The following is a 25,171-nucleotide window of genomic DNA, read 5'->3' as shown; positions in this document are numbered from 1 at the left end:
GCTACCAAAGTAATGCCTCCCATTTATTTCCATGGAAACTACAAGGAATTGTTCCTTATTACCCCCAAAACATCCTACATTCTGCATAAGAAATTTTTGCTGATTTATAGCTTTTAAGGTGAACACATGGATTAAAGATAGACTTTCAAGAATTAATGAGACACTATTTTATGAACCCCTGCATTTGTGGGGATAGAGCGTAGAATGTGGTTATGCAGCAACATCTTTTTTAAGAATTGACTTTTTGTAGGACTCAGAATTCAAAAGTAATTAAACAAAGGTTTGGGTTCATCTTGTTGCTCAGATGAGTAGCATTAGCAACTGTTTTGTACTGCAGAGATTTTTGAATTTAAGATCTTCCTCTATTTAATCTTACGCTAATTGTTGACACAACACATCCTTGGAATTAAACTTTTTCCAAAAAAAAAAAAAAAAAAAGCGTTTGAACAACAAAATTCAGTGTTATCGGGTTGGGACTGTGGAATATTATTTGAAGGAATTGGAATCTAAGCCACAACACAGACCACCAGTTTTAGAAAAGGATTGGAGCAGAAACGTCAACCACAAGCCTTGCGATGTCTGTTCTGTGTGAACTTGTATTCACCTTAGCCCTGCAGAGCTTTTTCCAGCCAGCTGCAATACTCAGCCTGTTTGTAACCTCCTTCTAAGTGGAATTGTTTCAGTCTTTCCCCTGCTGAAAGCAAAACATAAACATGAGATACATTAAAATGGAAACAGGATCCTGATCCTTTCTGTTTCTCAGTTTTATTTAGCAGAGACCTTTAACCCTCATTAAGATACTTTGGAAAGTTTGGGACTTTTTTTTTTTTTTTTTTTTTTTTTTTTTTGCATAGCTCACTGTGGGAATATTTAGGTTTGTTATTTTGTTGTTCTCTTTTAAAATATCTAAATGCCTTTGGGTAGTTACATGAAAAGTTAAAAAATAATTTACAAAATTTTATTTAGAAAAATAAAAGGGTATAGAGTAAATTTCATGAAATATGCGCAGACTTTCATAGTGATTGCATAGAAATAGAGTAAACATAGCCTCCCAGATTTTGCTCAAGAGAGCTGGCAAAGAACTCCAAATCTTTGTCCAGGGCAAAACATAGAATACCATATGCAGAAAAAGTTTTCACTTACATTAAAAATAAGTCATGCTTCCTCTGATTTAAATGTGCATATGAGGAGCTATACTGAAATATATGTGACTTGCGCTCCTGGAAAAAAATGAAAAATGCCACTTATGTTCAAAGACCAAGGGTTTCCATAGCGTTGCTTGTATTGGTGCTCTTCTGTTTTTGTACATCAGAATCAGCAAAAGAATACATGTTAGCGACTGATTTGCAGAAAGTGCATTTCTGATTCCATTTATTAAATGAACTCATCATTTCTCTTTGACTTGAATGGAATGCCTTCTCAAGGGGTTAAAATCTCTCCATGATATTTCTTCTTATAAAATATCTTGAAAATTTGCTTCTGTGTTTGCCAGTCACTGGAATTTTGAATTATCACTCTATAATCCTGCTAAAAATCTCATTTTGAAGAAAGCCTTTTTAGTCCATGTTTTCTGAACAGTAATTGTATTCAAATCATCTCTCTAAAGTTTTAATTTTTTTTTTCCAGTTATTTTCCTTTGTCCTTTATCCTGTCCCTTTATAATGAAGAAGTGAACAAAAGTAGTAATATAAAAAACATTGGTTAAAAAATATGAATGAAAAAAGAATTAAAAACATCTTTGAGCTTTCATTCACATAACAGATAGAGGAATTGTTCTGCATTTCATTCCAGTACAAGCTTTTAGCTGGAGTCATTTATATTAATCTGAAATGCTTTACTTTTCTAATTTCTGAAACTATAAGATAGTTTCCATGGACATGATTTCGTCACATGGAGTTTTGTAATATATATTTGAGGTGATGAAAATCCACTGTCTTTGCTGATTTATTTGAATAGCTATTTTATTATTAGAAATGTGCTTCCCATTTCCTACTTCGCTTTCAGTATGCATTTATTATTTCTTATATTTCTCCTATATTTGCCTTAAATTAAGGCAAAACATGCTTTGTCATATTTTGAGAACCAAACTGTTGATTGGAGCTTTTGGTCTGATTTATTTCTCCATTTATTTTGTGAAGATAAACTATTAACATGCATTCAGCTATTCTGATCACAGTGAAATTGGCAGTCAGTTTGACACTGTAGGCCTAAATTTTCAGAATTAAACACTTGATGTTAAGTAGCTTCTGAAACTGATGTTCATTGGTCACAGTTTCATTTTTTTCACTAATGAGCTACAGTCTTCCACATTAAGTACAGATCATCATAGTCCATAAATTTTATATCCATTAATGGTAGCATTTTCACTTTTAATCTCTTATGATATTTGATGGCAAAGATATAATTCTTTGCCAATGATTTTATAGGTTAAATCTATTTCAGAATGGAAAAATCAAAACTCTGCAATACTACACTTTAAAAAAAGTGACCTTGTCAAATTGAAACATTCTTGCTTCAATTAAATCCAAAGTCAGCTAGTCCCAAAGGAAATACTGAGGTGTATAATGTTAGCAAGTACAAGAACACTTTCCAAAAGTAGTTAAAAAAAAAAACTCTTTCATGCTATGCTGTTTTTTAGAGAAAAAAAAAGGAAAAAGAATACTTTATATTCGTAGCCATTTATAAGGTCATTTTAGAGTGTACTCTTACATAAAACATGAGGTCAGTAAGTAAGGCTAATTAAATTTTAGTAGGAGCAAAAGTCACCAAAATGTTCTTACTTTCATCCTACCCAGTCTAAAAAAAGTGATACAGTACACCATTAATAGCCTTGGAATTTCTAATTATTTCAACATGAATAGCAGTACTAGTACTGTCAATTCAATCTAGTATTCTCCTGAGGATCCTTGGAAAAAAAATGCATGATCACTTTTATTATTTTGTAATTTTAGGAATAAACCAAAAATATGCAAACAATTCAAACATAAAAAGAGTAGTCTGATAGACAGTACCTCTATTAGTCTTTGCTGTTTTCTATGGAAGTTTTACATTAGAAAATTTAGTTCAACTCACTGAAAGTAATTTCAGAGGAATATATCTTCTTCAATTAAGTTTTATTGGAAAGAAGCCAGCATTTTTCATTTATATTATTATATCTGAAGCACTATTTTTCAACATTTTAATCCATCTTATTGTACTTATTATTGGACTACTTTTGTATTATTGAGGAAAAAAAATACTGTAATAAAATGTTTTAATGTTCCTGAACTAGATCTTACTTTCCATATGAATTTTAAAGTTTGGGAATTTTGACTTCGAAAAATCCTGGTATTCCCTTTGAATTTGGCAGGTTTTTTCCCCACCAGCATAATTCAGTATTGCACTACACTTTATAGGAACATCTAAAATTTTTTTAAAAATGTACCTTCTAGGCTTACTGATGGTACAGCACATATAAAACTTGTGAAATACTCTCTCATTCTATTAAATTAAAGGGTGCATTGGTACTTCTAAAGTCTAACTAGGCTAAAAAATTGAGCCTTTAGTCAATAAGCCAACTGTGCTTCTGAACAAATAGCATTCTGCTCATTATACGAACACATCACTTCCTTACTTAGAATAGTGTGTAATTTAGAATTTTGTCAATTCTGTTTTTGATATTTGTAGTTACCTGTGGCTTTAAGAGTACAGCAAAGTATTATTTTGACACTCAAGATCTAAAAAACTGATGACTTAGAGGTTATATTGTCACAGAGATACAATAGAATTTTATTAAGTATATTTGAAAAAAAAGAAATTATCATTTCTCACAAACGTGGTGTCCAATTAATGCTTATTTGTCTTAGTTTATTAGATTTTGCTTCATGAATTGATACTGAGCTTCAGCATTTTTTCTTGGTAGGTTATAAAAAGAGACCTTATTTCTCTTTTCTGCAAAAGAAAAAAAAAACAAAACAAACAATTGATTTCAATACAGGTTCTTTTTCCCTGCACTACAAATCAGATCATGGAATTGCATATTGGTTTGAATTGGAGAGTTCCCTCTATTCCAATCCCTCTATCATGGGCAGTGACATTTTTCAGTGGATAAAGTTACTTAAAAACCCATCCATCCTGACTTAGAACACACTTCCAGTGATGGAACATCCACAATTTCTCTCAGCAACTTGTTCAGGCCGTCATTCCCAAATCGTGGAATTTTTTTTTCTATATGTCCAATCTAAATCTATTCTCTTTCATTCTAGGATAAGCATAATGATGAATCTCACTAAAGAATTTATTTGTCAGCGTTTGATGCTTATACAAAATAAGTTTAAAGCACCTTTACTTTATCCACCCTACAAGATCCTATTTAGTTTAGAGAAGGTACATCATTTTGATGCGTTGATACGTAAATAGTTATGGAAGATAGTTTTTTGTGAATTCAGTAAAATTTTAAAAATTGGCAAATCACATACTGAAAACATTAACACAAATTCTACATCCAAGAAAGATACAATTCAATTTAATTCAGTATGGGAAAAAAAGGTGCAATGAAGAATCAGCTATATATACACCCTGGGAAGATTTTTCCTAAAGATGAATTCAATCATTCTTTTTCCAACAGAACATTCACAATCAATCCACCCATGCAAACTTCATAAGGAATAGCAAGATGTCTGAAATATCCACATAAAGATAACTGCTTAATTCATTACCCTGAATTGATCTCAAATATCAAGATTTTTCAGATGGTGTATTTCCACTGTAGACACAAAGCATAATTAATCATAATGCATAACGAAGCATAATTAATTGATATTTTGAATTCCCAGAGAATCTGAGTACAAAGAAAAGAAAGTACATTCATTCTAATGCAACACCTGATCTGATCATTTTCCCTAATATTCTTCAGCTCACCTCTCATCATCCACCCACACCGTGAGATGCTTAGAAGTGTTGCCTGATACAGCAGTCCAGCACAGCAAAGAAAAAGGCTGTCACAGAACCATCTGGCCATTTCTTAAATTGCAACAGAAAACTATCACAATGAGAAAACTGCCTTCTTTCAGTAATCCAATGGACATCATAAACTAGTAATCATTACTGCTTAAAAACAGAGTATGGTTTCTGTTGCTGGAAGTTACCCTTTTAATTTCACAGTAAAGCAACATTAGTTTTTACTATTACTTCCTTGTATTTATTCATCTACTTATGAAAATTTATATGTTGCTAATCTAGGATATTTTCAGTACTCCATACCAAAACAAAGATATGTTACTTATATTTTACTGATATTATTATTTTCATCTTCAAATAAATTGCTACAGGCTTAAGTGAAATAGATATATTTATCTATAAATGTATATATTTTAAGAACTGCATATTTAATCATATTATATTGTGGAATTACTATGGAGATACTCTGGAGGTTAATCCAAACATTTATCACTTAACATTTTCTTTTTAACTACAGAATGAGTACTACCAACCTACTATATAAAATATTATCCAGAAAAAGATAGTGATAAACAGCCATTTGTTATTGAAGTCAGTCTTTTTTTTTTTTTCTTTAGTAATCTCGTGATTAGGCTATGAGTAGAGCAGAAACATGGGTTCTGCCATATTAACAGAATGGTTATTTGTCCTTCATGGTTTCTATTTTTCAAGCATTTTTAGTTGACTGAAATCCTATCGTGTCACAATTATATATATTTATACGTTATTCCCCTCTGTCCTTTGAGCGGAGACTGGAGTTTAGCATGCAGATGTGAATAATGAGAAAAACTTTATTATTTTACTTATTTATTTATTTAGTTTATTATTTGTTGGTCTTCTAGTGTGTTTGTTAGAGACTCTTTACATATTCAGATTTTCCTTCTGATAAAAATAGTAATTTACCATCAGGAACCAAAAAGGTCATTATTCTATAAAACTACTAATGCCATCAAAAGAGAAAACATAACTATTTGATCTTCATTTTTTTTATATGAAAATTGCAACTGCAGTTATTAAAATTGTATTTGAAGTATGCACTTAAGACTTAAGACTGTGACACATGAGTCTTAATGAGCTTTGTATGTTGTTTGACCAATTTCAGCTAATTTCTCATATGAGAATACTTCAGTCATAAAGAGCATGAAAATATCCCTCTCCGTAGCTATGGAGAAACCCGGTTACTACACAGGCATATCGAGGATCTGATCTGGTAGAACATTTTCATGATTACATGTTTTAATGATGACTGGGCAAGTGCTTTGTGACTTGATGCAGCTTCTGGCAAAGTGAATGAATGCCAAAATTGCCAGGGTATCAAAAGGAAACATTTTTAATTTAAATATGCATGCTGAGATGCAGCTGTGCCAATACATGCTTATTTATCAAATCTAGCCAGGAGGTAAATGTGTAACTAATTAAATCATAGTAGTCTTGGCAAAGTTATGATTCTAAAGGCCTGGGTTGTCATAAGCTTAACTGAGATTATTTTGGTGGATCTAGAAGCAATTTAAAAATAAAATAACCCTAGGCAATATTGACAAGCTTGGACACTTTGATAACCTGGTAGTCTGTTTTCAAAGAGATCAGGAAAAGTTCTCTAGCAGTTGGCATAGCATAGCTCAAGAAAACTGTACCCACACTGGTATTTCCATACACTTCCATGCTTTAGTTTAGGCATGATACTGGAGGTTGCATTGGGATTTGCTACAACAAGAAGAGCTTAACAAATTATATAAACAGTTGTTTAGTAACCTACAACAGTTAAATTTTAAAGAGGACCCAGACATCTTTCAGCATACTAGAAACTGTTAACAACATTTTTTTCCTCATTAACCAGTACATTTTACAAATACTCCAGTTTCAGAAAGTCCACCTTCATGAAAGTAAAGGTACAGTATGTTTTTTTTTTTTTTTTTGACTCAGTGGGACTTTTGCAAGTTGATGGATGTTGTATTTTTTTTTTGTTTTCTGAAATGAAAGTCTGTGCTCTAGAAATTGAGCTGAGACTGTACTTACCCCTGGGTAGACCTGTGGTTGACTGTCAACTGCTATTCAATTTCAGGGCCAAGTGTTAAACAAGTGAAAATTAGTATTAGAGTACTTTATTATTCTTGTAATTTACTCAAGAATACAAGAATCTTTATTATGCTAAGTATGCAGTAAAAGCACAGTATTGAAAAATAGAATTTGTAATATACTTATTCCACTTACATGTCTTAAAACCAGGCATGTGGCTCCATCTAGTTTTGGAGGGTGTATAAACATTCCTAGGTAAGCAGCATCGCCAACCTTAAGCTTTAAAATATTTATCATATTCTTCCTTGTCAAAGCACTGACTCTAAATTAGCGAAATTTAAAAAGAAGTGCATAAAAATGAGGTTATAATTATATGTTATAATTATTTTTGTATTTCAGTCTTAGAGCACATATTTTCTAAAAATTTAGTTTACAATCATGGGGGTAAGAAATACCATTAAAAAAATAAATAAAAGGAAATTTAATTTAGATTTTGTTTAGACACTAACACAATGATTTTAGAAACAGAAGGTGTAAGAAACGTGTAAAATCTTTCAAGACTCACAGTAAACTCAAGAGAGTTGGAAAGGCAGTGGGGAAAACATCCAACTTGAGTGAGATTTTTTTTTTATCCCTTCATTTGGGATCTTATCTTTCCCCTTCTTCCATGGAGAATTATTAGTGGTATTATTAGTAGATTGATGACTGAAGCTTTTATCCCCTACGAGTAGGTTTTAGAGAATTATCCACACCAGACTGTACTTAGACAAACTTGGTGCACAGGAATTTAACAGAGTGAAAGAAAGGAAGAAGGAAGAAAAGATATTTGAATATAAATAATACAAACAAATAAATTTTTCTGTAGCCTACTATAACCCAAACAAGACTGAACATTTTTTTTCCTTTCAATTCGCTTACGAGGTCTTTTTTAACCTTGTTAAAAAAAAAAAAACAAAAAAAAAAAACACCCTTACAGCATAGTATGTGTACTCAGAAAATGCAGATATACAGTAAATTATTCTGAATAAAACAGTTGATTAACCAGGAAAAAAAAAAAAAAAAAAAAAAAAACTCTGAGCACCAATATCATTTCTTCCTGGTCCCAGACTCCCAGCTTGTTTATTTAGTGTCACCCATAGTCTGTCATGACTGACCTAAAACTATCAGAAACAGCCGCAATTGCAGCCAAGCATAAACAAAAATCTGAACTGAAGGTGCAAGGGGACTGCCAGTCTAGAGATAAGATCTATTTCTATAATAGCCTTTGATTATGATGACCAAAGGAAAAAGGAAACAACAGCAAATATACAGACATACTTCTGTTTGTTTATACATGAAGAGAGAGAAGCGTATCATTCACAAAGAGGAAAACATATAGGGAATAGAGTTTCATTACATGTCAGCGTTTCTCAACAGTTTATAAAACATGATTTTGTGAAAGTAGAGGTTTGCTTGTGGTCTTCTCTGTTTGCTTAATGACATTTTGTAAAGTGCTAAAAATCACATGGAGATAACAGAGAAAGAGAATCTGCCAGATGGTTATCTGTTTGTAGAGTGTTTTTCACTCTTCCTTCCACCTACAACACAGAAGCTTTGGTTTTACACTGAAAACAGATTTGCATTAAAGAATACCACATATGAATACAAGTCCAATATATTATGCTTCAGGTGTGTGAAAGATATGTAAGTTGCTGTTGACACAGGAAAGAAGGGCACTTATACATGACAAAATTTGACCTGTTATTCGAGTTATTTGAGAGTTACATCAGACTTTTTGGTCTTTATGATGTAATTTAGTGACAATTTTTAGTTTTCCTTTCCATCAGATTGCTTGAACTTACTGGGAGAAATCGCTTGCACTCCTCTGCCTAGCCATGCCAATGGGTTGGTCAGCCTGCCGTTTTAAAGGTAAGTTTCCTATCTTTAGTTGTAGGAGTTACAAAATTTTTCTCATTGTTTACATCAATGTAGTCTTCAAAGTTTGAAATGTGGTTATTAGCACGTGTTTGCGCTTATTAAAAGAGTTGTACATCAAGTTAAAGGAGGAAAGAAAGGTATTAAATGACTATACTAGTTTTTTATTTTTGAAATGCTTAAATTTATAAGTAAACAACTGCTCTGAGAAATTTTCTGAATGTATTTCTTTCACAAACACGTTTGATTTGACTAATACCTTAAACACTCCTGAAGATGTACCTCTTTGGTTGTTTTTTGTTGTTGTTGTTGTGTTTTTGTTTTGTTGTTGTTTTTTTTGTTTGTTTTTTTTTTTTAAATGAAACAACCTTAAAAATGTTGTGGTTCAAGCATCACCGGTGATTGAGTAGCATCACATGGCAATTCTCATAGACTCAGAAAGAGCCTCTCAGAAGAGACTCTACTCATTATAGACAACTTCTCATATATTAGTAAGCAATTTAAATGCTGATTTTGAGCTAATAACCACAAATAAAAATTGTTAAATATCAGTTTGCTCTATCACCACATCCTAGAATTATAGAACCACCAATGTTAGACAAGATCTCCAAGACTACACAGTCCGACTGTCCACCTACCACCAACATTTACCCGCTAAACCATGTCTCTTAGTATAATACCTAAACATTTCTTGAACATGGATGGTGTCTCAACCACCTCCCTTGGGTAACTTGTTCCAGTGCCTAACTACCCTTCTGGAGAAAAAAATGTTTGCTATTATCCAACTTGAATCTCCTCTGGTGTAAATTGAGGCTATTCCCTCTATTGCTTGTCCTGTTGCTAGCTACGTGGAAAAAGAGGCCAACACCCACTTAACCACAACATCCTTTTACGTAGTTATAGATAGCAATACGGTGGGCCTCCTTCAGTCTAAACAATCTCAGTTTTGTTAGCAGCTCCTCATAAGTATTGTGCTCTAGGCCTCTTCACCAGCTTCATTGCCCTTCCCTGAACACAATCCTGGGCCTTGATGTTTTTCTTCTAGTGAGAGGCCCCAAACTGAACATAGCTCTTCAGGTGCAGCCTCACCCTCTGAATGCAGAGGGACAATCACTTCCTTGCTACTGCTGGCAGCATCCCTTCTAAGATGAGCCAGGATGCCACTGGCCTTCTTGGCCACCCATGCACACTGCTGGCTCATGTTCAGCAGAGACAGGTCTGTTCACGCCCACATCCATTTCTTCCACACAGTCTTTCAGCCACTCCGCCCAAGCCTATAGTTTGCCTGGGGTTGTTGCAGCTAGAGCGTAGGACCTGGCACTCGGTCTTGTTGAACTTCATTTCGCTGGCCTCATTTCAACTATCCAGCCTGTTCTGAACCCTCTGTAGAGCCTTCCTACCCCCTTGGAGATTGACATTTCCTACTAACTTGGTGTCATTTGCAAAGTTACAGAGTGTATACTCAAACTCCTTGTCCAGGTCATCAGTAAAGATACTGAACAGGACAGGCCCAAATACTGACCCCTGAGGAACACCTCTCATGACCAGTTGCCAGCTGGATTTAACTTAATTCACCACCATTCTCTGGGTCCGGCCATCCAGCCAGTACTTTAGCCAGCAAAGAGTGTAGTTGCCCAAGTCATGGGCTGCCAGCTTCTCTTAGAGAATACGGTGGGAGAGAGTGTCAAAGGTTTCTCTGAAGTCCAGGTAAACTGCACCAACAGCTTTTCCTTCATCCACTAGGCAGGTCACTCGATCATAGACAATCAGGCTGGTTGAGCACGACCAGCCTTTCATAAACCCATGCTTGCTTGCTTGATCCTCCAGTTGTCCTTCACATGCTGTGTGATGTCACTTAAAGTGATCTGCTTCATAATCTCTCCTGGCCCAAAGGTTCCTGTAGTTCCCTGGGTTGTCCTTATGACCCTTCTTGTAGATGGGAGTCATACCAGCAAACCTCCAATTCTCTGGGAGCTCTCTGGTTGGCCAGGAACACCGACAGACCGTGGAAAGTGGCTTTGCAATTAATTCCACCAGGTCCATCAGCACCCCTGGATGGATGGATCCCATCCAGCCTTATGGACATGTTACTATCCAGGTAGAGTAGTAGGTCTCTGTTTCCACCTGAAATATGAGGGTTTTATTCTGCTCCCCATTTCAGACTTGCACGTCAAGGGGTAGAGTACTCCAAGGACAATTGATCTGATTTTTAAAGATAGATGTAAAGAAGGTATTGAGAGCCTTTTTCTCATCCTCAGTGGTCATTTTCTCCACTGGATGCAGTAAAGGATGGAGATTCTCATTAGCTTTTCTCTTACTGCTCATGTATTTGTAAAAAAATTTTTTGTTCTGTTTTATCCCAGTGGCCAAATTGAGTTCAACCTGGACTTGTGCCTTCCTAATTTTCTCCCTGCATATCCTAGCAACTTCTTTGTACACTGAGTTGCCTGACCCTTCTTCAAGAGCAGGAGAAATAGAATCTTCCTCAAGCCTCAGGAAAAGTTCACTGTTCATTGATGCTGGTCTCCTCCCCAGCTTATCTTATGGCACAAGAAGACAGCCTGCTTCTGTGCATTTAAGACTTCCTTGTTGAGGACTGACCAGACTCTTTACTCTTCAGGACTAACTCTCAAGGGAACGTCAGAACAGAAAATCATTCCTACCTGATCCTTCTGTTTGACTACAAAGAACTGTGGTGCTGTTGTGTGCTTTGATTATAAGAAAAGTAGGAAGATTAAGCATATTCTTAAAATAGATGTTCTTCTGGTTTAAAAACAAACAAACAAACAATAAAACCTTTACATGGAAATAAAGAAAGTAGTATACCCCATTTGCTTGGGAATTTTTCATTTGTTTGCCAATTACATGTATGTATGAAAGAACATTTTGTCCCTGGCCTTTAAAACAAAATACATGCAGGTGTGCTGGTCTTTACGGGGAAGAAAAAAAAAAAATACTGAGAAGACAGTACAAACCACTTATGGGAACTTCAAAATTCACAATTTATAATTTTTTGCCAGTAAGAACTTTAAGGAAATTTCTCCTAAAATAACAGTGGTGAATGCATGCTCAGAGATAAATTTACATGGAATGAATTTGCAAGGATTTTAAGATCCGTAAGCAGAATATGTAAGGAAAGTGGGCTTTTTGTTGTCGATTTTTTAATATATTTTATTATATGAGAATATTTGCCTGCTTGGTAAAAAAAACATACAGCATTTATTTGTTAAATTTCATATACATATAATGAAACATTCTCTATAATAGACACTGTAGACACTGTTCTAGGGGCCTAATTCTTACTACACTATATTTGCTGCCAGGAAAAATGTTTTCTTGAAATTTGTTTTAACAGCCCAGAGCTAGATTATTCTTCTTTTGCGAATTAAGTGAGTAAGAAAGCTTATTAAATGAGTAAGAATTTATACTGGTGGGGGAAGGTCCCTCTTACAAACTTATCCAGGGCTGGTATCAATCTCACTAGCTACCTGCAAGCTGACTGCAGAAACACAGTGCTTCTCTCTGAATGAGCTTACCCTATAACTGGTTGCAATTTAGCCCATACTAGTACATTTCTTGCAGCAAGTTATAAATCTACCAAAATACTGAACAGTGCAGGGGGTAGCTGTAGTCTTGAGTGTCCTGTTGAATGCAAAAAGCTCAACAGGAATTTGGTTGTCAGAGTATTTAGAATGATTACTTTCAGTTTAATATTGTGAGACTGCCTGGAAGAGCACATATAACCTAAGCCTTATTATCTTTCTATTACTAAAAATACAAACTTCATTGTAGACAGGCAAATGCTTTCTGAGCATAAAATCCACTGCTAGGATATTCTATAGGAGGAGATGTGAATATTTGTTATTCCAGCTTCTAACTTCTGCATTTTAGTGTGCTGTCTTCTGAGTACAGACATTTGTGAATCTAAAAAATACTTGAAGTAGAAATTAGACATATAAAGCTCACTGTGCAGATACAAAGTGAAAGCTTTCAACAATGCAAAGCCACTTTTCTATATTGCAATTGAAAGCTGATCATTTTTAAAAGCTTTCCAGAAATGAGGCTGAAGTACCTTAGTCAGTAGCTTGTGAGAAAGTACCAGTAACATTAAAATTGCATTCACATTTCACAATTCTTTTGTCTTTCTGAACAGCCACAAGAGTTTTTACCAAAAATTATCTAGCTGTGGTACAAAATAAGTTATTGTGGGAGTAAAATAAAATGATACATTGGAAATTAACTAAACTAACTCTATGCTGTAATTTGTAAAAATGCCTTACAGTCAATAGTAAGTAACTTGGGATAATAAGCAACTGTTGAACAATTATGTCCTAGTATTTTAACAACTGTATAATAGTGTAATTGCTCAACTTATCAAGTATGATTAGGTGATTAGGTCTGCCAGTGCAGTACATGTTCTGATGTTGTGTTTTGTTTTTTATTTTTGTTTTTAAATCACTAGTATTTATGTGTTTCAAATTGTGATTTTTCAACTATCATTAAAAAGGCAGAGGCTAATTGATTTGCGTTGATGTGTCTCCTTGTTTCTGCTGCTTTCTTAAAATAAAAATCTAGAATACATTATTCATTATTGTAATGGTGAATTTTTTCAAGTAAGCAGCTGTTGGAATTGCCACAAATAATTGCAAAAGGAAAGGAAGGAGCTCATACTAGAATTCCCTGTTATCAGTGGTTTATAACTGAGCCTAGAACATTCTTTACATCAAATTTTCAGATTATGAGAAAGCATTTAATTCTAAATTTCAAGATTCTTAGATTGCTTTAGTATATTCAAATACTATTATAAATCATAAGGAAACCTATTTAAAATGGGATACCTCTTCATACAAATTGTCTCAGAAGCCTAGCACAATTTGACAGGCAGATTTTTTTAGTTCAGGAAGCTGCCACTACCTGGTCAAAAAGAAACTTCTATGAAGATAAACATCTAATGCATTTTCCATAGAAGTAATCATTAGAATCCTTATTGACTTTAGCTTCCATGTATAGATTTGCATTCTTACTTGTTACAAGGATTTTTTCCAGATGTAAGCTAATGAGCACTTCCTTAACATCTACTGAACATAAAGTAAATATTACATTAAAAAGTTCTTTCTTGGAAAAATAGATACATTTTTTGGAACCCTAGTCTGTCAATAATAGCAAAAATTGGTTATTATGCCACATTGATTGTGATGAAGAAAGACAGACACGAAGTATTAATTTGTACAGAGAAATTGGAGCTGGACTTTTATGTCTAGTTTGCAGTCAGTATACAGCTAAGAGTCGGAAATATGTTGTCTCTATACATTGTCTCTGTCTCAGATTTTCTTCACTTCCATCTTGAAAGCATATTCATGCTATACATTTTTATCAATGCAAGAGCTATATGCAGATTCCACGTTTGCACAGCTTCATAAACATGGATGAACTTTCAGTCAGTTGAACTTCTGTTAAACAGTGGAAATGTAGTCCTTGCTGTGGTTAATTGCAAAACTTTGAGTACAGCATCCATTCATAAGTAAAGTAGCATGTGCCTGAGGAGTTTTTGAAGACAGGAGCCTGAACATCCTGAAACTATTCATCCTAATATTCTCCTTGTATTTTAATAGCAGATTGTGTCAAATATTATTCTGCTTTCTTTGAGTCTATTACATACAAATAGTAGTGTCCATAATTTTTATCCTGATTCATATTTTTTCAAAATCATTTCCTTTTTAATTAATTTCTGGTGTGAGTACTCTGTTTGTTTCACATCTCATTACAAAGAAGTTTTAGTTCTTTAAAATTTTAAATTCTTTCACATTCTATCTCTACCTTACTTTTTGTTGTTTGACTTTTACTTACTGTGCCTGGGCTGAGTAATTGTTGGTAGCTTTTCAAAAGTTGCTTATACTTAATTATGAACACAAGAGATTTTTTTTCCACAGAAAGAAATCACATTTCTTTTAGTCTTGTTATTCACCATGCAATACAAGTGCAATTTCTAATGTCATGGTTGTATGATTCTTGGTTGTCTGTATTCCACATCATAACAATGTAGTGCACTAGGAGTTTAACTGTTAATGATCCAGTTCTGGGCAGCTGTCCCAAAGAGAACAAAAATTACATTCCCCAGGGGGCTTTGCAGTCAGAGAGGAGATAGAACCTCTGGCAAGGTCACCTGATGTGCTCTTCTTTGTCAGGCTCTCCTCCCTTCTGCTCAACCGGATTGCGCATCTCACCTCAGCATTATGGTGTGGCCTATCCACCTTTCGGACACTCTCATTATATTTGATTTATTGGCTCCAATTCTAATTATATTGTATTATGGTGTGTTATCTTGCATATCCAATACTATATTTAGTAAATTTGTTTCTCCTTAGATCATTGCTGCTGTTTTTAATTATTCTGGGGTTCCCTGTTTCCCTTTTCCAGAGACACGGAATTTGTGAAATCCTTCCACCCCGCTAGTCACAGAACCGGGCTGAACCAGCCCATAAACTGTTGGCTTCTAACATCATAACTTATGCAGGTTATGCATGATGTTGGACTAAAGAACTGGATAACTTCTCTCTTCTCACACTAAGTGCTCTGCCTTCTGTTCTTGACGTTCACACCTTCGGCTTCTTTAATTAGTGACACTAAATTATCTCAGTCACTATTGACTGTCAAGTCTGTATTAATTTAAGTGCAATTAACTCTAAATAAACTGGATCTAAAGTCTCAGATTTAAAGTAATTTTGTAATCTCTTGAGAAGTGATGACATGCTAAGTTCCACCATCATCCAGAATATGCTTCAGTAAGGCTTTTAATCATGTTTGTCTCAAACATGTGACTTAGTGCCTGGCCATGAGCTGATTTCAAACTAGCTTTTTGAGTTGCAGCTTTAAGCTCTGTAGCTTAAAGAGGAAATCCATTTTATTTCTTCAAATTCTACCAAATTTTGATGGCTTAAATGTATGATAGAACCCTGCAAAGATACTTTCTGCAAGTAAATGATACAACACATTGATTTTTACAGATGGCACTACTTAATACATGGAGTTTTCCCATTCTCCTGTTCTATTGTATAAATTTGGTACATGTATTCATCCACATGGACATATAGATACCCATAATTCTTGGGAAAGAAACTTCAATTTTAACCAAATATTGCTCTTCTAAATATTGGGCAAACAAATAGAGAAAATGGAATGGTTTAATGTTAATAAATCAAACCAGATTCAGGTCTTAATGATCACTTAACAACATATTCATCTTCAACGCATAAGGACTTTCATTCTGTTTGCTCTATTAACAATGTTTAACTATTAGCCAATCTTTTGGAAAAATACTCACATTAAAATTCTTCTACTCTCCATAAAAAGAAATAATATTAAAAAGGATATTACTTCATTTATTTCAAGGATGTTTCTTAAGTGAATAATATTTAAAACCTTCACGAATCATAACAAAATGATGAACGACAACATTACTGGTTCCAGTCTTTTCTTTTGCATTTGAACCCAATGTTGAGAACAACAGATAAATTTTGGATGCTTCTCAGTGTAGCAATTAGATCAATACAATGGGAAGAGGTGTTTCACCAGAGGTACAACAACAGAAGAACTGGTATGATAGAAAGGTGCTATAAAGGAATAAGATTGCTCACCTGTATCAGAAGATTCCAGGTTCACAGAGGAAGAGATCCTTCCCTACTGGCAGTCAGCCCTTAAATGGGGCCTAAGAGAAGTGCAGCCAGGCTCCACTCTTTCTGATCACACATGTGAATTGCCTTCACCTGTGTTCCCAGGGCTGACCTGGTCCTTTCCCAGGTGCTCAATCAGTGGTTCAGGCTGTGACTCAACAGTTCCCATACACTCAGACAAGCTATTTCCTTGAAAACATTTACCATCAATCTGACACATTTTGGGAAAAAAACAAACAAACAAACAACAGAGGTTTCCCAGGTCTCCTTCCCTTGCAAGTCACTTTCTAAACAAAACCCATGAAAAAAAAAGTAAGAACATATATTAAAAATATTATTCATCATCATATGAAGCTCTTTCCTAACATATCAAAGTTTCATTCAGGTTGCAATCACTGTAAATATTTCTCTCCCCTTCTGCTCCCTCCTTTCTCTGAACTTTGGGTGTTTTCTATGATTCTGTGTCATGTGAGGTAAAATGTCAATATGTGTAATGACACAGCACAGTGAAAACAGATATTTTAATATTCATGTAAACTCATGTAATTGTAAATTAAGCTGCGCCACCCGCTATCATAACATACTTCATGTGAAAAGATGCTAAATTTACTTGACCTACTTTCATCCTCATGTTTAGGAAACAGGGTATAAGAAATAAACAAAGTAGTTGTGCCTCATGCAGGAGATGATTATTGTTTGAATTTATGATTCATGCCTTGAGCAAGATTTTGTTTGTGGCCTCATTTGCAACCATAATTTACAACTTTACTAGGGATATACTGTGTATTTGGGAGGCTATATGTTAGTCATGCTTTGTTCTGGAACTATTTTCTAGCTTTAGGTATAGTATTTTCTATGTTTTGTTTTTTTTTTTTTTTTTTTTTTTTGTTAGCTATAAAATTTCTTGGCATAACATTTGTTGTAGTAAATGTGGGTATATATATCTTTTAAAATTGCAATTCCCCTTAGGGATGTCCTCTTGTATTTACATCAATGCTCTTGTTACAGCCAAATCTAAAATGCTTTTAAGGGAGTTTTTAATTTTACAAACAAGTCAAAATGCAAGAAGAATTCATTCTTCCAGTATTTCCGAATCAGTATTCAGCATTTAATAACTACAGTATAATTTTAGTTAAGGTCAATTTTTAGCTTAGTATAACTGATATAACTTCTATCTGATAGATTTATGGAGCCTAACAAAGTCATCTTTTCTGGTAAGGATGATAATTACAGAATTATTATATGGTAAGTTATGTTGATTTACTTCAGGTCTAAGATCCATTAGTGCTGATGTTTTTGCGAGGGACTTAAAATAATGTTGGGCAAGATAATAGGTTGTCTACTATGTGCAGAGTATAATCATGCATTGCAAAGAAATGGTCATTACAAACTGGACATTCCTGTGTTTAATGTTTATGAATCTATTATTCTCCTTGGATCACTGATTTACTGTGACATTCCTGTGAGTCATCAGATAAATTCATAACTAGTAGAATCATAGATTATATGCCTGATCTTTATTCCTTTTTGTAAAGCATGTGTCTTTCCAAATTGACTGTTTACAGATAATATGTATTTCTGAGTCACAGAAATACTGTACTAACCCTTAGGTGGTAGGAGTGCAGTAATTTCACCTTTGTGTATTGTCTTTCTAAAGGTTGAAATTCCTAACCATACCATGGGAAACAGTTTTTGTTGTTGTTGTTTTAATTACATATGGGACATCCATAGGAATCTGTGCTCCTGGAACACTGCACACAGATCTTGCCCTCTCCAGTGCAAAGACCCTGCCTTGGTCTTCCCGGGCTCACTGTCTTCTCCAGCACATACTTCCTAAACAAATGCTATGCTGGAGCTGGCTCTGGGCTCCTTTTCTTTGCCTGGGTAAAGGTATTAAAATCTAACAGGAGTAAATTGTGTTTATATTCAGAAATCTGATCACTCAATTATCATTCATGCATTTATTTCATTCTTCTGCTATGTTTACGGACTTTCAACTTCATAAAATATTTAAAGAGATGCTGCTCACTTGGAATCTGAGAAGAATGTAACAAATATCTCCATACTCCATTTTATTGTCAATTCTCTTTAATCCCAGGGGAAAAAAAAAAAGAAAAACAAACAAACAAAAAACCAAGAACCAACAAAAAACAGAACATCTAGTATCTACTGGGAAGGGAGGATTCCTTGTACTAATTCCAATTGTACACTCCATTGTCATGGCATCACATCTGATGATGATAATGGTGGAGATGATGGCCCTACTTATTCTCAGAGGCAAATTTAGGATTAACTAATTTCTCCACTTTCACTATTTTCCTGAAAAGAAATAAAAAATACCAATAAAAAGTTTTTCAGCTGTTTTTTGTCTAAACAAACTCATGGAACATAAGGAAAATAATACATGGAAGATTACACTCTTATTGACTAGATTTAGGGTCTTATGGAATACGTCAAATCACTTTTCAAAGACAGAATCATTTCACCTATTTGTGAGAGGTAAAATTCAAGAACATTAAATGGGAGAAAATTACTGAATGATAGGAAACTGCCATCATAATATGTGCTGCTTAGTGCTTGAACGTTCTAACTATAAAGCTAATTCTATTAAGAAAAAGGGAGTAATTTAACATAATTTAATATTCACAATATGCACATATTGAATGGAAGTATATGTAGAATGTAAGGCCCTATTTCACATAAATGAAATTTTAATCACAGTATTCCTATTGATTTTAATAGGATAATTCTTTTCACATTTATGCATGTGCATAATAAATAATATACTAATGAATATATTTTAAAATAACCTTTCCATTACTTCCACAAAAAAAAAAAAAAAGAATATCTTTTAGATTTCCTAAGTGCTTCATATTCTAGCTTTCTTAAATGCTTTCTGCTCACCTTGTGGGACTGTTCCTCCAGACCACATTGCCTACAAATATCTATTTTATTCTGTTAGATGTATCAGATCCTTTGCTTTGGTATTAGGGCTTTGTGAAAATAAGTGAGAGCAAAAAATTTTTTAATTAGCATTTTCCCAAGCACTGTAAATTTTATGCTGAGGTAGAAATTAGTCCTTAGGAAGGAAGGAAATTTTAGGAAACTCTAGAACTGGCTACATCACAGATTCATGTTTGAGATTTACAAATAGAAAGAAAACATTGACTTGAGGGCATGACAGAGAGAGGAAAATATGAAGAAAACCACAGGATCTTAATACGCCTGCTATGGTCTACCTAAGGTTTCATCTCAGACTTCTCTCAGTTCTCGTCTTTACACTGCAGCCACAAAGTTGATTGGTAGATTAGGTGAGGAATCTTTTAGTTTTGGTTTGTTGTTGCTTTTTATCCATGTGTTTGCTTTGTTTTGTTTTTAATAAGAGAACAAATGCAAAACAATTAATAAACTACTTTCTTCCAGCTGAGTGAATTAACTTCTTAGTCAGGATTGTGGAAATGAGGAGGGAGAAAGCTCACCAGGAATGAAAATAGAATAGTTACACTAATAAATTATATAAAAATATATAATGCTTAAAAGTAAATGCCAAGGCCAATTGTAGGTGTAAATACATATGCTTATTTCCAAATAGATTTTAGAAATTAATTTTCTAGACTATTAATTATGTTTTAGTACTGAGTAGTAATGTAAGGAGTGTGTCATGAAGATATTTGAAAATATTAGGCCTAATCACCCATGTTTCTCCCATAGCATAAGAAGATGGTGCCAATACCTTAAAAATGATAGGTTTAAATATCTGCAGCAGCAGTGTAAATTTTTTTATTTCAGTAAGCATTTTCAGTGTTACTGCCTTTACATAATTGTACCTTACTGTGAGGGGAAAAAAAAAGGCCTATCGTGATCCATTGCTCTTCATGTGCATTTTAATGGAAAAAAAAAAAATCTTTCTATAAAAACACTGCTTAGCTTTAATTGAGCAAAAGGGTACATATGGGGTCTGGACTTTCAGCTTGTAATTTCTGTAGACAGGTTAGGTTGCTATGTGATGATCCTAATTAAATTATATAAAGCATTGGGCTAGATAAACCAAAGTAACTGCTCCATCAGTCCACCGGGTGAATCAACCATATGAAGGAGTCTGAAACTGTTCATACATTCCTGCTCCCTTTATTTATTTATTATTTTTTCCTGTTATGTGTGCCACACCGTACGATTCTTGCGAGCTGGTGTTGTCACTTTTGATCTATAGGTGGCAGCATTGTAAGGTTTTGTAGCTTCTTAAGCTTCACTGAAGATTTTTGATCTCTTCAAACCTCCCCCATTCACCCACGCTATGTGATCAGGCCTGAGTTAACATCATTATGTACTCACGTCAGGTAAAATAAAATGGAATGAAATGTTCAGCTTGAAAATTATGCTTCCACTGAGCTTTCTCTTTTCTTTTTCCTTTTCTTTTTCTTTCCTTTTCCCTCCCTTCCCCTCCCCCTTGAAACGTACATGCAAAGGAATTCAGAATCTTTCAGGCTTAAAATCACTTCCTTATTTTTCATATATGTGCTTATTCACTCAAGATGGTTTTTTGTTTGCTTTTGAGGCTGCAGCAATCCTAGCTATTGAATGATTCTGATTTCCAGTGGGTTCCTGGACAAACTATCAAGAAGTGGGAAAACTATGTTTCATAATGATTTAGTTTATAGAAACACCTTGGCACTGAGGACTCATTTCCCTAGCTCTTACATAAGGTAGTTCTATTTATTTCAATTCTTAAAGTTAGTGGAAATACTTATGTGAGCAGTGGACATTGAATGGAAGATTAGACAAAGATTACTTTTTGGTTATGTATATTTTTTATCTATTTTTTCATTGTGTTGTATGTTGTATATCATCCTTTCTACTGTCACAAATAAAGATATCATGAGGTCATACATTTTTTAGTCTTCATTCCTTTATCCCTTTTTCCTTCAGTTACCCAAGGGAAAGATATTCTGAAGTAGAGATTGAAATAATTGTTAAAAGTATTATTGAAAATATAAACACAAAAAATTGTTTCCTTAATAAATATAATTAGCTGTATATATTGCATTTTTCAGAGCTAGCACTGATGTTAGGACCAGCTCTTTAAATAAAATAGGACCTCTGTAGTCTCTGGAGAGAACATGCATAAAGCAAAGTAAATGATTTTCTGTCAACACTAAGTAGACAGGTGCTTACATTGAACAGCATTCTAATATGTCTCTGAATATTTATGCCTTCTTTTTCAAATGCGTTGCCCATGAATGTCACAGCTGTCAAACGTCTGTATACAAGAAGATAAAAAATGAAATTAATAAAAGGCATATCTACATTTCATTTGTTTAGGCCAGTTTTTTCCTATTGCGTTCTGCAGAGTTTAGCAATGTTAAGATGCTTGAACATACTGGTATATTCTAAGGGGCTGAGTGAAAGACAAAGCAATTGGTTGCATTTTATGTAGGCATAGGTAAACTTCCCATTATTTAAACTAGACATAATCAATGAAAACAATGATTGAAAGTGCTACAGGGTGCTCCTTTATTTTATCTTTGTGCTTCACAGATGGGAAACCTTGGAAGAGAGCTTTAGCAGTTCAGTGCTGCCCCAAATAACAATCAATTCAGAATTGGATGGTGGGGCACTGGAAGAGGTTGCTCTGAAAAACTATGGATGACCCATCTCTGGAGGCGTTCAAGACAAGGTTGCAGGAGGCCTGGAGCAATGAAATCTACTAGGCAACAAACCTGCTCACAGCAAGGGGGATTGGAAATAGATGATCTTTAAGATCCCTTCCAACCCAAGCTACTCTATGATTCTATGACTCTATGAGGTGTAAATTGAAAGGGTTTTTTTTTTTGGTGAGGTAAGCTTGTGTCTGCAAATTCTGAACCAAACTATACTATGTGCAAGCACAAGTGACATCACCCTCATGTGAAAACAGGTAATGGAGAACAGGTTTTCTTCAAAAGTAGTTCTAGAAGTCTGAAGGTTACACATATTAACCTAATACACAATGTGAAGAAGATGCAACAATGCAACTTGGTATGAAAGATACTAACAATAACATGACTTCCATTTTATACATAATAGAATTGTGAGACCTCTCCTATGAGGAAAAGTTGAGGGAACTGGGTTTGTTTACCTTGGAGAAGGATCTGGGGAGACCACATTATGGCCTTCTAGTACTCGAAGGGAGGATAAACAGGAGGGGGCATGGCTGTTTACATTGGTGGATAGTGACAAGACAAGGGGAAATGATTTTAAACTAAGACAGGAGAGATATAGGTTAGATATTAGGAGGAAGTTTTTCCCGTAGAGGGTGGTAATGCGCTGGAACAAGTTGCCCAGAGAGGCTGTGGATGCCCCATCCCTGGAGGCATTCAAGACAAGGCTGGATGTGGCTCTGGGCAGCCTGGTCTAGTGGTTGCACATAGCAGGGGTTTGAAACTAGATGATCATTATGGTTCTTTTCAACCCAAGCCATTCTATGATTCTATAAGCTTTCCCAAATTGACCTAACTCAGCATTATTCACTTAGTATGCAATTAAAGTTTCTTAATATGGGTTTTTTCATTGAATCTGTTCTCTAGCCACTACACACTTGAACTGCTCCTCAACATTGGTGGGGCTTTCCATGCTACTTGGTTACACAGTACACACACGCTAATGTAGATGTCAAAGTTATGATGCAGCCTCCTGTCCTTAGTAAACGCATTAAGTCTCAGATTAACATTGAGGAGCTTAGGACTGACTTACCATCTCCCCATGAGCTCAGGAGATAGATCTGTTCCCATTAAAAGAAATCAACATACCATTCAAACAGAATGATTCAAGCTATTGCAAAACAAATTGGCAACGATCCCCAAAATTTAAATGACACACAATTACAGTGAAATCAGTAATATTTATATGTTTTCTCACGATAGCTGATAAGAAGTGATACGTTTCCCCAAATATCAGAGTTTCCAAGATGTATAGCTAACATACGGTATAAGCCTCCATACAACAGAAAGTCCAGATAGCGGCTCTGTAGTCAGGGATGTGCACATTCTTAAATGGAGAATATACCCATAGCAAAAATTGTATTGTGCTTTTATGATCAATTTTCTGTCAGGCAGTAAATCACCTTGTGGCACTTCCTCTCTCAGAAAATTTGTCCTAACTAATCAACAACAGAGAAGACAGCAGGCAGTACCTTTTGAACCAGGACAGAGTTCCAGAACTAAGGACACTGGGGATTATAAAATAATGGGATCAACAATGATGTTGGCTGGGATTTTTCAGACAAACTGATGTGTGGGGGAAAATACTGATACATCAAAAACAATGTTTCTTAAAAGCACATCTCTTGACAGACTCCTGTGAGCCTGTTTTTCCTGTAAGGTGTAGAAAACACTGTATCTGGAAATATCTGGAAATCTTTAGTTCTCAAATGTGTTACCCATAGAGATAAGATGCTCACTTCCCATTCTAGCTCAAAACCCTTGGAGAAGATAACATTTGGAGAAGAGCACATTGTGAAAGTGCAAGCTTACAAATTAGATTGCAATTCCTATCAGTTTATTTCCAGAGAAGTGGTAGAAGGGTCCCTGTTTTCTCCTTAAAAAAATGCATAGATCACAAAAAAGCAGATGTGATATATAATTAACATTGATGCCAACTTCAAAAGATTCAGAAATTAGTAAAAGTAGTGCCTCCTATAGAATTATGTTGGCCCACATCAGAGGTGGATGTTGCTGGTGTGGCAGTAGAAATTTAACCTTCCTGCCAGTATTTTGCTACATTTTGTTGCCGAATAACGAACTGCAGGAGAGAAGCAATCTGTCAGGAAGGTTATCTGACATGGAAGTGAGTTTGAAGCAAGGATGTAACGCTGAATTCCTCCATGTGAAAAAAAATGGCACCCAGTGATGTTCACTGACATTTGCTGAGCTTTTATGGTTACCAAGTAGTGGGTGCGAGCATGGTGATGTGTGGGTGATGCATATCAGCAGTGACACAAAAAACAAACCATGTTTGCAAATTTTTATGAGCATGGCATGAAGGCTCTTGTTCATTGCTGCTGAAAATTCATACTTAACAGTGGCAACAATGTTGAAGAATATTATTTTGTGGCTGAGAATTTGCTCTCTTAAATAATATTATTGTGCAGTTTGTATAGCTTCCATGGAAATAAATAGGAGGCATTACTTTAGGTGTAACTTATTTATATCCCCACATTTAATTAGTTACTAAAATACAATTTAGAAGAAACTACAATCTAGTAGAAGCAAGCATGAAACTACTGTACTCTGATTCTTTCTGGAATAGCAACTCTTAGAATGTGACGCTTTCGCTGCTGGCAAACAAGGTCAAAACAGAAATGCTTAAATCTGAGAATAGAAAAGGAGAACATAAAAGAAACCGGGTTTCTTCTCATGTTTTAACGTGAACAAATAATATTTTTTAATGGTTGCTTCTTCAAAACTTAACAATTACACATAGTTTCACTTTAGACTTTTTCATTCATGATTATTTTTTGGGGATATATGTTTGATGTATTATCTGTTGTGGCTACATTTTAATTTATTTTTGATCTGGTTACGTGGCATATCTAGTAGTGAAAAAATGGCTTTAGATGG

At 34.7% G+C, this 25,171-nt stretch overlaps 1 long non-coding RNA gene across 1 annotated transcript; it reads right to left on the bottom strand.

Annotated features, from left to right (window-relative positions):
• Positions 1 to 518: 518 nt before the first annotated feature.
• On the bottom strand, positions 519 to 16,632 carry LOC128085915 (uncharacterized). The gene is made up of 3 exons (XR_008209155.1): positions 16,542 to 16,632; positions 1,144 to 1,220; positions 519 to 694 (listed from the first exon to the last, which is right to left on the bottom strand). It is a non-coding gene; the product is annotated as an uncharacterized LOC128085915 (long non-coding RNA).
• Positions 16,633 to 25,171: the final 8,539 nt, after the last annotated feature.

The sequence above is a fragment of the Tympanuchus pallidicinctus genome, unplaced genomic scaffold (genome assembly GCF_026119805.1).
Source record: "Tympanuchus pallidicinctus isolate F22 unplaced genomic scaffold, pur_lepc_1.0 scaffold3, whole genome shotgun sequence".
Taxonomy (NCBI): Eukaryota; Metazoa; Chordata; class Aves; order Galliformes; family Phasianidae; genus Tympanuchus; species Tympanuchus pallidicinctus.
Note: the sequence above shows the minus strand (reverse complement) of the source record. Positions and strands in the feature narration are given on the sequence as shown.